The sequence below is a fragment of the Macrobrachium nipponense genome, chromosome 19 (genome assembly GCF_015104395.2).
Source record: "Macrobrachium nipponense isolate FS-2020 chromosome 19, ASM1510439v2, whole genome shotgun sequence".
NCBI lineage: Eukaryota > Metazoa > Arthropoda > Malacostraca > Decapoda > Palaemonidae > Macrobrachium > Macrobrachium nipponense.
Genome location: NC_061088.1, coordinates 31,418,198 through 31,431,598, shown reverse-complemented (window position 1 = coordinate 31,431,598; position 13,401 = coordinate 31,418,198). Strand labels below are relative to the sequence as shown.

Genomic DNA, 13,401 nt, shown 5'->3' with positions numbered 1-13,401 from the left:
TCTTGCTAACCAACATACCACCACAGTAACAAATGATCCAGGTTTATACGACGTAATGGGCCTTTGCCAGATTGCTTCAACCACCCCTTCTTGATATTTCAGGCAGATCATATCAGCCGATCCCCAACCCCGTCTTCGTGGTTCTCCTCTCGGCCTTTCCCCACTTTTCTAGTACCATGAGATGTTCCTGGTATCAGACCCCCAACTGCACATGAGTCACATGTCTTGCTCAACCCCCACTGATAAGTCATCATCATTTTTTCATCTACAATTAAAATGAACCGCTGTCATCTCATATCGTTCATTATGGATGGGGTCTTTAAAAGAAAACTCCAATATAATAATAATAATAATAATAATAATAATAATAATAATAATAATAATAAACCTCCAACCAAAAATATTCTTCCAAATTTCACTGTTATCCAAAGTGCAAAGTAAGTACAAACAACTACAAGAATGATTATATATATATATATATATATATATATATATATATATATATATATAAACTCAATATATATTATATATATAATATATATGTATCTATATATATATAAAATGTTTATAACAAACAAACACACACACACACACACACACACATATATATATATATATATATATATATATATATGTATATAGATATATATTATATATATATAACTGCCAAATATCACTTTTGCCCATAATACTATTGAAGTACAACCAGCTCCCATAGTAAAAACAATAATCTTGCCAACACCAGATTCAAGACCTCAATCATTTTTAAAGCAACTTATTTTCTCGACTCTACATCGCCTATAATCATAATTAAATTCCTTTCGTAAGGTACTAATCGCACTATCAGTAAAAAAAATGGAGACAAGTCAGCTTGCCAAACGTGTGTGTTACAGAAGGGGTACAAACCATAGACCGATGGCGATAAGAGTTCACTCACCGTGGTGCTATCAAAGTAATCAAAACGAAGCATTAATAAGTGGTACCATTTATGGTACAGGAACTTTTAAAAAATGGTAAATGCATACAAAAATAACACGGTACGCATCACTGCTTTTCTTTTTTTTCTATTTAATCTAAAAGTAGCGAAGCCAGATCTAGATTATTCACCCTTCCATTGTTCCTACTGGGTCTCCTAACACCCCGACCCTCCGACTTCAGGGGATAGGATCCTGGTAGCTGGGTGGGGGAAGACTCCCTGAAAGAGAGGGGTGGGAGTCTCCTTAACTCCACTGATCCCTGCTTAGCATGCGTCGTCTGCAACACAATTATAAGATCCATAACACCGAGAAAATAGTTCAACATGAAGCAGTTTTATGTGAAAACGTGCCTCGATACACAGAGGCACATCATGTAGTACAGGGGACTTTCGCATTTTCTCTTGTAATTCCCTGATGATACAAAAATACAGATTAACATTCACAAACACTGTATGAAGAGAATTATGGATTCCGAATAAGAAATTAAGGAAAAGGCATTAAGACGACGACGGGAATAATTTGTGTAATAAATGGAAGCAAGAAACACCAAAAGGCCTAAAAATGAGGATACAGTACAGTGAAATGGTTGGCTAGGAATAACGGAACATTTTAGTATACATGGTTTGGACTTGTTGCGAGAATGAGGACAATAGGTATGCACAAATAGTAGAATTCTTACTTGCCAATGGAATTTGGGGAAGAGGGACCTAAAAATTCAGAACATATGGAGTACTAGAGGTGAAGGGTGTAAAAGGCGTATCCAGAGAAAGCAATTTCACGATTGAAAAGAACATTCACTGTGTATAGATGGTTCAAAGTACAATTGAGGCCCATTCAGCGTTGGCTTATGAAATTATCAATTTTATAGCATTTTTCTGTAAGTAGTCAAAATTCGATTCAACAACAAAAATACGAGTTTAAGAGTGATCGTATTTTTTTTCTATGAAGCCCAGGGTTAGGGAAAAGATTATATGTATAATAATATACCCAAGATCCAGTGGCTAAAGTATGAACGTAGGTTTTCTTAAGGCTTTGGGTTTTTCTTCAAGAACCACCGCCTGTTAAGGGAAGCAATTTAACGGTTAAAAAATAGAATACATGGGGTGTACGTCCTAAGTGTTTTACGAACAAATAAAAAAAAGGACTAACCTATAAATGTGCATCAGATCACCTGCATCACGTAGCTACATGTAAAACCAGAAGAGTCGAAGAACTATCAAATGAAACCATATAAGCTGCGGGGTAAAAAGAGCTGTCTCATACGTGCAAGGATGGATATAAGTGCTGTAATGACTTGAGCACGTAGAGGAAAATGGAGGAGACCCCTAACATATTATCTAGAGAAACGCGACGGAGCCATAAAAAATATGTTTTTTAAATGCTCCTCATTATTAAACCAGAACCGGCGTAGTGACGTAGTCTAAGAATTTGGGGAAATTGAACTTGGTGTTGATCAAGATTTTTTTTTACTTTAAAGAGAAACGAAAGGATAACGAAGCATTAAGCGTCTGATGAGACTAGACCAATCTCAGCCAACAGAGTGAATGGGGCTGAGACTGACTCGTTAATACATTTTGCCTAAAAAAGAAAAAAAAGTCTATCTAGTTTACATATAAAACGCGTCTATACTATGGAGGAGGGATTTGCATTACATATGTGCGCAAGGCACATACACATGCAGTACATGAAGGTAAGACAGGGGTTACACAATACCAAAGATATACAGACTAAACAGGTGTGAGCAAGAGCAAACAAATTATGCGTTCAGGAATAATTTAAGGGTTTGTTCCACGTTTTCCACTCGTAAAGTGATACATTTTCATCCCCTCGCAATGAACCACGTAGGACTCATCAGGTACCAAAACTTTACACAACAAAATGAGCTAAAACTGAACAGAAAGGGAGTTTCGAGTAGAGAAAAAAAATAAAAAATAAAATAAAATAAAAAAGTGAGCATGAAACCCAGTCATGTCAAACGTTTCCATAATGCTAATTGGCAACTCGAAGGCAGTTCTGCCAAGTCACAGGCAGTGTTGCCAATCAAGTTAGCGAAGGGTGAAGATGAAGCCCTTAAGGTTCATACCTTCGCTGTTCCATTCTCAACTAGCGCACATTAGTTCAATCTCTTGTCTACCTTTGGCACGAAAAGAACGGTTTCAAACTTTGGTTCAAGTTTTCAAGTTTACGGGATATATTGAAGCCTCTTGACTGTCGAGGATTATTTATATATATATATATATATATATATATATATATATATATATATATATATATATACATATTATAACACAAAAATTACCAAAAAATATAAATATATGGAATTAAAAACCATTAAGAATGAACTAAACCTATAATATTTGCTATATTTTCACGGAAACAAAATTTTATTTGATATGAAATATAAAGTACAAATTATTTTAACAGTTATACACCAAGGAGGAAAATACCAGTAACACACAACTGCAAAATTGCATAAAATAATATGAGAAACCCAGGAAGAGCGACAGAAGTGCATTTGAATGAACTAAACATACAAAAGGGGGGGGAGGGGGAGAAAAATGACAACAGTGAGTTAGCGACGACAAATTTGTATGATTTTTTTTTCAAGCTGAATGATGGACGAGATTAAAATCAATAAGCATGAAATAACGACAGATAAAATACGGTATTTCTATTAATGAAATTGATAACTTCATAGACCTTTGTTATAGACTATGATCAACGAATCCACATTGTAAACAATCAAGCATCAGAAAGAATAATTATTGGTACTAAAGTTGAATGAGACTATAACTTCATAGAAATTCTTACCTCCACCTGGGAGACAGAGTACGATTATATGAGATAAGAAAGAAGACTAATAACGCCTAAGCAGAAGAATGGAAAATAAATATAAGGCAAAATATTACATTAGACATGAAAAATATTCGCCTCAAGTGACAAAGCATATACCTGCCGACTACATGCACTGGAAACTGAAGACCCACATGAACTGACAAGGAGTCCGGTAAGAACGCCGCAGAGGCTCTCAGGCCACTCTGTAACCCACTGTGGAGGGAGACCGGAGACCTAGCGAGAAGAGACAAAGGAACCAACAGCTAGACAGATAGGGTATCAAGATATTAACTGGGCCCTATCTGCGATCTGTACTAATTAAATTTGATACCACCATACGACTAAGTGACGCCAAGTAGTACTGTAAATGTTTTTCTATATTTATGTGGGTTCGCAACACGATGACAAAACGAAGCAAGTACCGACTACTTGCAAGTTATGTGGAACAATTACACGAACGTACTCGGTACTCAAGTTTTCATTTCTCCTCTGAGGCGAACCTGCAAATTTGATATGTGAAAGTTTTGCGAATTTTCCCTGCGCTCAAGCAAAAACGCGCGCGCGCACACACACACACACACACACATATATATATATGTATGTATATGAGCGAGAGAGAGAGGAGAGAGAGAGAGAGAGAGAGAGAGAGAGAGAGAGAGAGAGAGAGAGAGTCATAATATGGCTTCCCTTCCCATTCATACAAAAAGAAAATGACAACAAAGAAAGAGACGAAAACACTACAAAGGAATCATTAGGTACATGGAAATATATTCTTACTCACGAGGGACAATCACAAAGAAACCAGCCAAAGAGATACAAACTTATTCAACAACAACCACCGATGTATATATACTAACAAATTACAAAAAGTAACTAATTAAAACCAATAGTAACGAAATTAATTATGAGTAGTGAATATTTACCTGCAACATTTTTGCAATGTGACGAATCTAAAATTGCCTACTGAGAGAGAGAGAGAGAGAGAGAGAGAGAGAGAGAGAGAGAGAGAGAAATCCACTGAGCATTCTTTGTAGATATATGCAGCGAGTAATGTCGAGTTTATTCACAATTCAGCAGCTCAAGTGTGAATGTGGTACTGGATCTTAGTCTTGTTATATATATATATATATATATATATATTATATATATATATATATATATATATATATGTGTGTGTGTGTGTGTGTGTGTGTGTGTGTGTGTGTATGTATATCACCTCAAGGCAGGGGAGGTATAAAACCCATCACTTTTGGTCCCATGACAAAGATTTCTCTATCCGGGTGGGGAAGGGTTTAATGAAGGTAGGTAGGGTGGGGTAGGATCCATGCTAGGGGGAGTGCTGAGGGGGGAGGGGAGGCCGCAGCTAGACATGCCAGTATGGGGAGGGAAAGACACGAGGAAGACCACGGAAAACGGCCAGAGGAATGGAGGAAGTGTCATCGAGACTTCCTACCCACGGATCATCCGCACAATCATTGCCAACCTCATCTAAGGGTTACGTGAGCAGGTAGATGAATGGCTTTGTTTATGAGTTTGTGATACTAGCTTAGAGAGGCAACACTGCTGTCCCAAATATTTTCACTTACAAAACATTTTCTTTGTAGTTTCCTTACTTTTTTATTTAACTACTCGGTATATTTGTTAACATTTCTGTTTTAACAGCTCCTGTGATGGTCGCATCAGACATTGCTTGGGTCAGATGCAAATTTTTATTTGTATATATTTAAGAATTAGTCAGGGTCGATAACTTTATTCTTATAGTTTATTATTATTATTATTATTATTATTTTATTATTATTATTTAAGCATGGCTTGGGTCCTGCAAGTGTTGCGTTTTTATGTTAATGCTACTATACAGGGGTTTCGTCATTTGATGTTGGTTAATATATTATATATATAACTATTTATTATTAATTTGTAGACTTTTACTTTGCCTGGTTTAGTGTCACTTATTTCAATTTTCATTTGGCTAAATATTCCTGGTCAGTTATATTTTACATTATATATATAATAATAACAGCCTGAGAGCTACAACGAAAAAAAAATGCGCTGTCAGTTGGGCTACATGACATAATCAGCAGTTCTTTAACAATGCATAAGGCCGCTCTCACATGAAAATATAATCTAAAATATCCAGTACACAAACAGGATGGGCCACTGGTTAACACCGATAAGAACCAAATTTCTCTCACAAGAACAAAAAGGCACGTTAACACACACTTAATAAATATACCGGCATAAAAACAGTCCTTTAGTGCACTTGACAAATTTCCCAAGCAAATGTAACGACATAAAATTAAATAAAATAAATCCTTTACCGTACTTGACAAATTTTTATATTACATTGACAAATTTTTATATTACATAAATGATTCACAATTAAAGGCGTGAAAAATAAAAATTCCTTTAATGTACGAGACAAATAACTATAAACAATGAATAATCCACAAATACCCATAACGACATGAAAAATAAAAATGAATTTATTGTACTTGACAAATAATCATAATAAAAGAAAATGTACTCGACAAATTTTCCTAGTACAGAAAATAATCCATACAGGAATAAATTCGCTTGATACCTAGCTCGAAAACGAAAAAACACAACATAATCAACACCATTACACAATTATGCAGTTTCTAGCAGTGGAAATCATCAGACTTGAATTGCACGAATTGCTTTTCAAAGATGATTACTCGGCACACAAACATTATAATTAACAATGCACGTCTACATATGAACGCATAGCAAACCTGGACATGCTAACTTCCGTAAACAGAGAGAGAGAGAGAGAGAGAGAGAGAGAGAGAGAGAGAGAGAGAGAGAGCATTTTTTCGTAGTTATATGCAGCGAGTAATGAACGCGATATTAAGGGAATAAAAATAACTTATAAATATTTGGTTCTGAAAGACAAGCAAAACGCGACGTGGACAACGAAAGACATATAAGGCGCAAAGAAGAAGAAAGAGGAGGAAGAGATTATATAAGAGATCAAATGAATACTTTCTGCGCATAAAGAAAAGGCAACAAGGACTCGGAAAAAGTTAGTGGTAGAGGAGGAGACCAAGAATAAACAAACACTTGATTGCGCATTAGGTGTCGGAGTCTAAGAACAAACAGCAATAAAAAGAAACAACGATACCAGAAATTGGCGTTTGAACATAAGAATAGAGAGAGAGAGAGAGAGAGAGAGGAGAGAGAGAGAGAGAGAGAGAGAGAGAATCCAAGTCACTGTCACTTTTTCAATGATTGTCCACACAAAGTCTTAATGGCATACGTCACTAGCAGAAAAATAACGTTTCGACTTTAACCATGGATTTAAAAAAAAAAAATTAACCAAGGAATAACACTTCTGCCTTATATACAGGAGAAACATTCATGAAACTTGCAACATACCTAAGGAGTCTGCTGCAAGCGGCTATGTACCTACACCAACGACGCCCAAAAGTCGAACAGAGTAAGATGGAAGTCCATGAATATCAGGTGACCACAAAAAATCGGGTCATGAGGTTTGATCTACGGCTGGAACATGAAGTCTCTCTCTCTCTCTCTTCAGTAGAAACAGCAGCAGCACACGATTTGGATAAAAAGGATACCTGATGCATAAGTTCTTATTAGGAAACACTTCGCTCATATAAACTGTTCGAGTTCGTAGCTTACTTCCTCTTCGGATAAATAAAAGGAGAGAAAGCCTATTTTTACATTCTCTCTACACTATACGCACCCTCTCTAAGCCGCAAGCACAGCCAAAGCAAAAGTGGTCTACTTAATATAAGAGCTAATGGGGCAAGCAACCTACTGCCCTTACACTGCTCTTGGCCGACGGAAAGCAGTGGTAGTACAAGGTGACGATATGATGTGCAATCTCCACAACACCTTACAGTTAAATAAAAAAAAAAAAAAAAAAAAGGGGGGGGGGAGGAATTCGCACAGACGAAAGTGACTACATCACCACCACTGACAAAGGTATATCCTGGCACAGTGTCCACAAAACGGAGCAATTGCATAGTGTAAGATGAACCAAGGATACAAGTGTCATCTGGAAAATACTAGCCTAATAAGTAATATACACAAAAGGAAGTGTGTAACTTGTTTTCACTATTAGAAATTTATATCTACGGTAAAAATGCGTATAACCCTAATGTACACAAAAGATGATTTAGATCTAATATATGCAACCCAAGTTGCATACTCACGGTATAAAAAGGGAGGTGCAGACGTCATATGCAGATGAGGTAGCATACGGCCAAGTATTCAATAGCAAAAGTGTTCATAGCAAAGATAACAAAGAGAGAAAAATATAAAAACGAAAGTAATATCAACAAAAGGAAAGGTATGCATAATAATTATGCGTAAGATGAGAATGCCTTCACTTCCGAAGAACACGCTTAGGAGATTGGAAGTGGAAGTATACCCAATATACGGGAAAAAATCGCTAATATGCTAACCCACAGCATATTAGCGATATTTTCCCGTGTAGCACCAAAGACGCGTATATATAAAAAAACAGATGCTCAGCGAATGTTAATTTAGATAAGCTTAACAAAAGACGTGTTTCCCTCACACTAATAAAAGATTTGCATGATCTGCAATATTATATGTATAATCTATAAAAGGTCTGCATGATCTGCAAAATTATATTTATAATTGAAGCAGAAATCCACAAAATTACTGTATGTAACGTGTTTACTTATTAGTACTATTTACATTTTATTTTACTCAACCCTAAATCAAGAGATGTGTAGGTTGTCAGCCTGGGTCAGCAGTCTAAGTCTCTTCATCACAAACTGGAGTATATGTTTCATATACACTTAGGACTGCATGTCAAATACGCTTAAGGAAGGAAGGCACAAGGATGAATGTATCAGAGAAGTTTGCGCACACTAAATAGGCCTATACCATATACTCTTTGTCCTAAAGGGTATTTTTGGGAATTCTAACTATCACAATAAGTGAAAGGAAATGCTTATTTAATTAAAAGTCGAAGTGTACCAAATATATGCCGCAAGCAGTACTCGCTTAATACAGTAACCACAAAGGAGTGAACACCCAATATAATATTCACAAAGGTGGGTACCAACCCACAACCAAAGGACTGTAGGTATACCTGAAGAAACAAAAGTGTGGGAACCGATGCACAAAAGTAAACTTTACACAAAGGTGGATGCGAACCAAATTTTCATAAAAGCATATGTATAAGCAACAAAACTAAGAAGTAACACATCCAATATACAAAATGTGAAGTATCAATCAATTACAAACACAAAAATATATATATACCGTAATGGAGAAGAGAGCAAGTAATGTATGGGCCTCTCCCACGACGGAAGTACTGTCCCAGTCCCACACACAAGGTGTATGCAGAAGCGTATAAACCAGTATACGCATGCGCAACCAGGTAACCTGACATTGCTATAAGATCAAATTCATGACGTTAGTTTTTTGGGACTTTTATTACCTAAGATAGAAATGCCACATAAAAGGATGAATAGCTTTATTTAATGAAGAGGTTATACCCGTTATTGAATGACTGACCGATTGATTTCATTACTGCACACTGGTGTCACAACAACCAAGATCACTGAATCTGAAAGAACAAAGGGAAAGCATGAACTCGGGTCAAGTCTCAGTGGGAATGTTCCCGCGTCAAGTTGACAGCATATTATACTGAAGATTTTTTTTAACATACCCTCCTACCCATACATACAAAAAAATAAGAAAAGAGAGAGAGTAGAGAGAGAGAGAGGCGAGAGAGAGAGAGAGAGTGAGAGCAGCGAGGCTACTTAGAGCATAAAGTTCGCTAGCTACGGTAAATAGCAATAGTCTGTGCACTACACACACACACACACATATATATATATACACACACACACACACAGTGAGCGCCTCTTCCTCAGGAGAAAAGTGTTTGGCATCTGAGAAAAGCCCTTGCCTTACTGTACAAGGAAAGTCTATGGATGACGCTGTTAAACCCACTGCCGTTCTTGCCCCTACTGGTCGAAGATGCCCACTATATAGTTTCAAACCAGTGGTCGAAAGTGCCCACTATATACATATATACTTAGATATTATACAATATATAATATATAAGTATATTTACTATACTTAAAAAGCTAATCTTTTTACAATGTTTATATTAAAATTATGACTTTAGCAGTGAAGTCACTTCTCAAGACATTTCACGTCACAAAAGGTCATCCAAATGGCTTAATAACGGCACTTCGTGATCTCGGCTGTGCAGTTGTACTTCAAAGTAGTAAAATTTGTACTCAGCTGTTCACACTACACAATATGTTAAAGTAAATTTACAAGGATATTTATAAACTGAAAGGAAAGTACTACTAGAAAGATGTAGGTAAATACATCCAATCCTGCTGTTAATCCACTTTACACATTCTGGAACCTTGAGTTCATGCACTGCTTCTGCCACAATATTCTTTTACACAAAGGCGTATGAGCAAATGCAGTTAAACCAACGAAGAAAACGAGCACAAAACCAATAAACCTGATAAGATGCAACATAGGTCATACCTTACACAGATTTATGTTCTTCGAAACCTAAGTTTGGTTAGTGCACGGTAAAAACAAAACTGAAATTTATTAGGGCTTTTGTGAAAATAAAAGACTATGACTAGCCTGTGTCAATACTCATTTAGTCAGAAAACACGTTAAATTGGTTTAGCACACAGATTGGGGACACAATAAACATGCAGTCACTCAAACAACAATATTAAGAGAAACTAAAAATCTAAACGCTATGAAAACCATTCCTCTTAACATTTATTCATAATTTGACCTTACAAAACATAAGTTCTTTAACAAAATCGAGCCTAAACAAAACAAAAAGGGAAAAATGTAAATCTCATAAAATGTAAAACACGTATATAGGTAATGCGAAAAACAGAAGCTACAAGCAGTCATAGCTACTATTAATTTCAACAAAGTAGTCTTCAGTTATACGTAAGAAGTCCCACGTCTCTACAAAACTCTATGTGAGAAAAATGTTTATAGTAGTAATTGAAATCAATAAGAAAATGGGAGACAAATCATCGATAAAATTAAGTCATGCAAATTATCCGATAACAAGAAAACGCGTCTACGTGAATAGCAAGTCTAAAACGAAGTCAATGTATTTTACAAAAAAATCCATTACTTCTTTCTTTTTAAAACCTGTATTGACGTAATATAAGGGAGACGGGACTTACTACTGTCTGAACGGTAGTCTTGTTGTTGTTGTTCTTGTAGCTGTTGTTTTTTTATTTATTATCTTGCTTGTCTGTCTTGACGGTACGAAACTCACCTGAAGCAGTTTGTAGAGAAACAACAATTTTTCTGTGTTCTTCCACTTATCACTTCTTTTTCTCTCTCTATTTACGTTTTACTCCGTCGTAATTATCATCGACAGTTCCGTCTTCTCCTCCTCTCTCTTTCTCTCACTGTCAGGAGTCCTCGACATGTAGATCACTTTAAATTCACCTGGATTCGTTTTTCTTTCACATTAGCCTAGTTATTACATGTACCCTTTTCTACTTATAATTTGCTTCATAATGCCGTGCATTTTCCTTAATGAATTTTACATTTCTCACGCTTATAAAACGAGCACCTCTTCAAATATTAATTACTATTTTTCGTTGATAGTTACGGGCAAAGGGCATTAGAAAGACCGTGTTACCAGAATGATAGTGGGAGGGTTTGACCAATAATTCTCTCTTTTTCAATTCATAACTTTTTTTCTTTTTCTTCTTAAAATTCATCGAAATTCCAACTTAGTAGCGAGAGATCTTCTGGGGCTGCTGTCATGGGCCCTAACAGGGGCTGAGAAGGAGGAGTAGAAGAAACGCAGGATTACGGACAACGAAAGACTCTGCTGTAGGAAGCACAGTGCTGACGACGACGGCGGCGACGACGACGCACTTACGACGATCCCTCACGTGCATTCACTCTCTCTCTCTCTCCCTCTTCCTCGCTCCCCGCAAAACACGCACGCACACACATACACACACCTTCTTAATTTCTATTTTGGGCAGATAGGTTGCTAAGTCCTGGTGTCAGGTGGTGGTGGCCGAGGTAACCAGAGTGATGATGATGTCGTTATTGTCCTTTGCACGGCAGGAGAGACCTGGGGCACAAGCAGCTGAGTGCAGGGCGCCTTGCCTGCACTCATGGTTTGCTCCAGCAGCGAGGTTCATGCAAAACGCCCCCCTCCTCCTCCTCCTCCACCTCCTCTCTAACTCCACATCCAGCCCATCCACTTCTATTATATCACCCGCTACTCATCCAGACGGGTTAGCGGTTCTCGGGGCCTCTGTCTCTCTCTCCCTCGCCCCCAGAAGCAACAAACAGTTGTGTGAATAGGAAACCTTCCTTTTTTCGACGACGGCCGTCCCGACGGGAGGCAGGAGCAGACACCAGCAGGTATTCAAGTTCTAGAAGTTTCCAAAACAGGTGCTGAAAGAGGAGAGGGGAGACAGAAAGAGAACACAACTGCCTGGATGTTTTCGTTGGGGGGGAGGTTCGGGCCAAGCAGTGTTGTGTCCTGAGGGGAAGGCACCTCTTCTCTTGCCTTTCTAGATATATACTGAGGCAACGGCACCAGCAAGACCCCCACACAGCGCCGCTGTTTACCACCACCACCACCACGGACCGAGTCTCCCCCACAGCAGCCTTGAGTTGCCAGCTAGCCAAAACCCACACCCACTTCACCACCACCTACGTCTATGCCTCCATGGGCATATTCGCATGATAGATTTATGATAGGGGGCTCTCAAACAATTGTATGGTCACCAAGGACTCCCTAGAATTTCTGGCAGAGAATGACATGCAAGATTTCGGCAGTATTACCCTTCAAACAAAGACTGTTGCATCCTAGCGCAAGATCTTGCCAGGTGTTACCATTCTCGTTATTAATCAACATTTTAACATGGTTTCTAGGTTCAATTTAGTGAGCAGAACCATGAAGCTGGAGAAGAAAAAGCGAGATCTCCTCCAAGCACTGCCATGGCAATCAGCCTCCAGACATCGCCGATTCGTGGTAGAGAGAGAGATATGAAAAATCAACGTTCTGCAAAGGTGTTGATATTGGCAGAGCTGTTTTTGGTGCAAAGGCGCTGCCACATGCTGGATCCTATACCACAATATCAACTCGAGCTACACAGAGATAGACCTACGGCGGAGGAAAATGGAATAGATATTACATCTTTGCTATTGGCAAGTACTGCGAATCACACAACGCGGTACAACAACATTCAGCTGCGGTTTCCTTCCAGCGCATTCTACGGCAAAAAACAAAGTCAACAAGTACAAAGCATATCTGGGCCAGCACATAACCCTTCCTCCGCCACTCACCCCCCCCCCTCCCCCCCCCCCCCCACCTCCAAATCATCTGGTATTTGATTTTTACCGCTACAATTCAGTCCTTTTATTGACCCATCTAGCAATTCCCGCGGACAAGTACCAAGTACTTGATTATGGTTCCATGGTAACAAAGACCTAAGGCAACTCTCTCTCTCTCTCTCTCTCTCCACACACACACACACACACACACAAACACAATTCTGTGAAAAGTATCGGTTTGAGACAACAATATTAC

General features: G+C 38.0%; 1 protein-coding gene across 3 annotated transcripts in view; it reads right to left on the bottom strand.

Moving 5' to 3' along the window:
- Window positions 1-12,421, bottom strand: part of LOC135215587 (protein yippee-like 2) — a 166,196-nt gene extending 153,775 nt beyond the window's left edge. Inside the window, exon 1 of one of the 3 annotated variants that reach the window (XM_064250467.1) lies at window positions 11,113-12,421. The gene's annotated coding sequence lies outside the window, so the exon portion shown is untranslated. Of the gene's footprint in view, window positions 1-9,092; window positions 9,172-11,017 lie in introns of those variants that run through there. The other 2 variants (XM_064250457.1, XM_064250476.1) reach the window with 2 other exon arrangements.
- Between the last annotated feature and the right edge of the window lie 980 nt (window positions 12,422-13,401).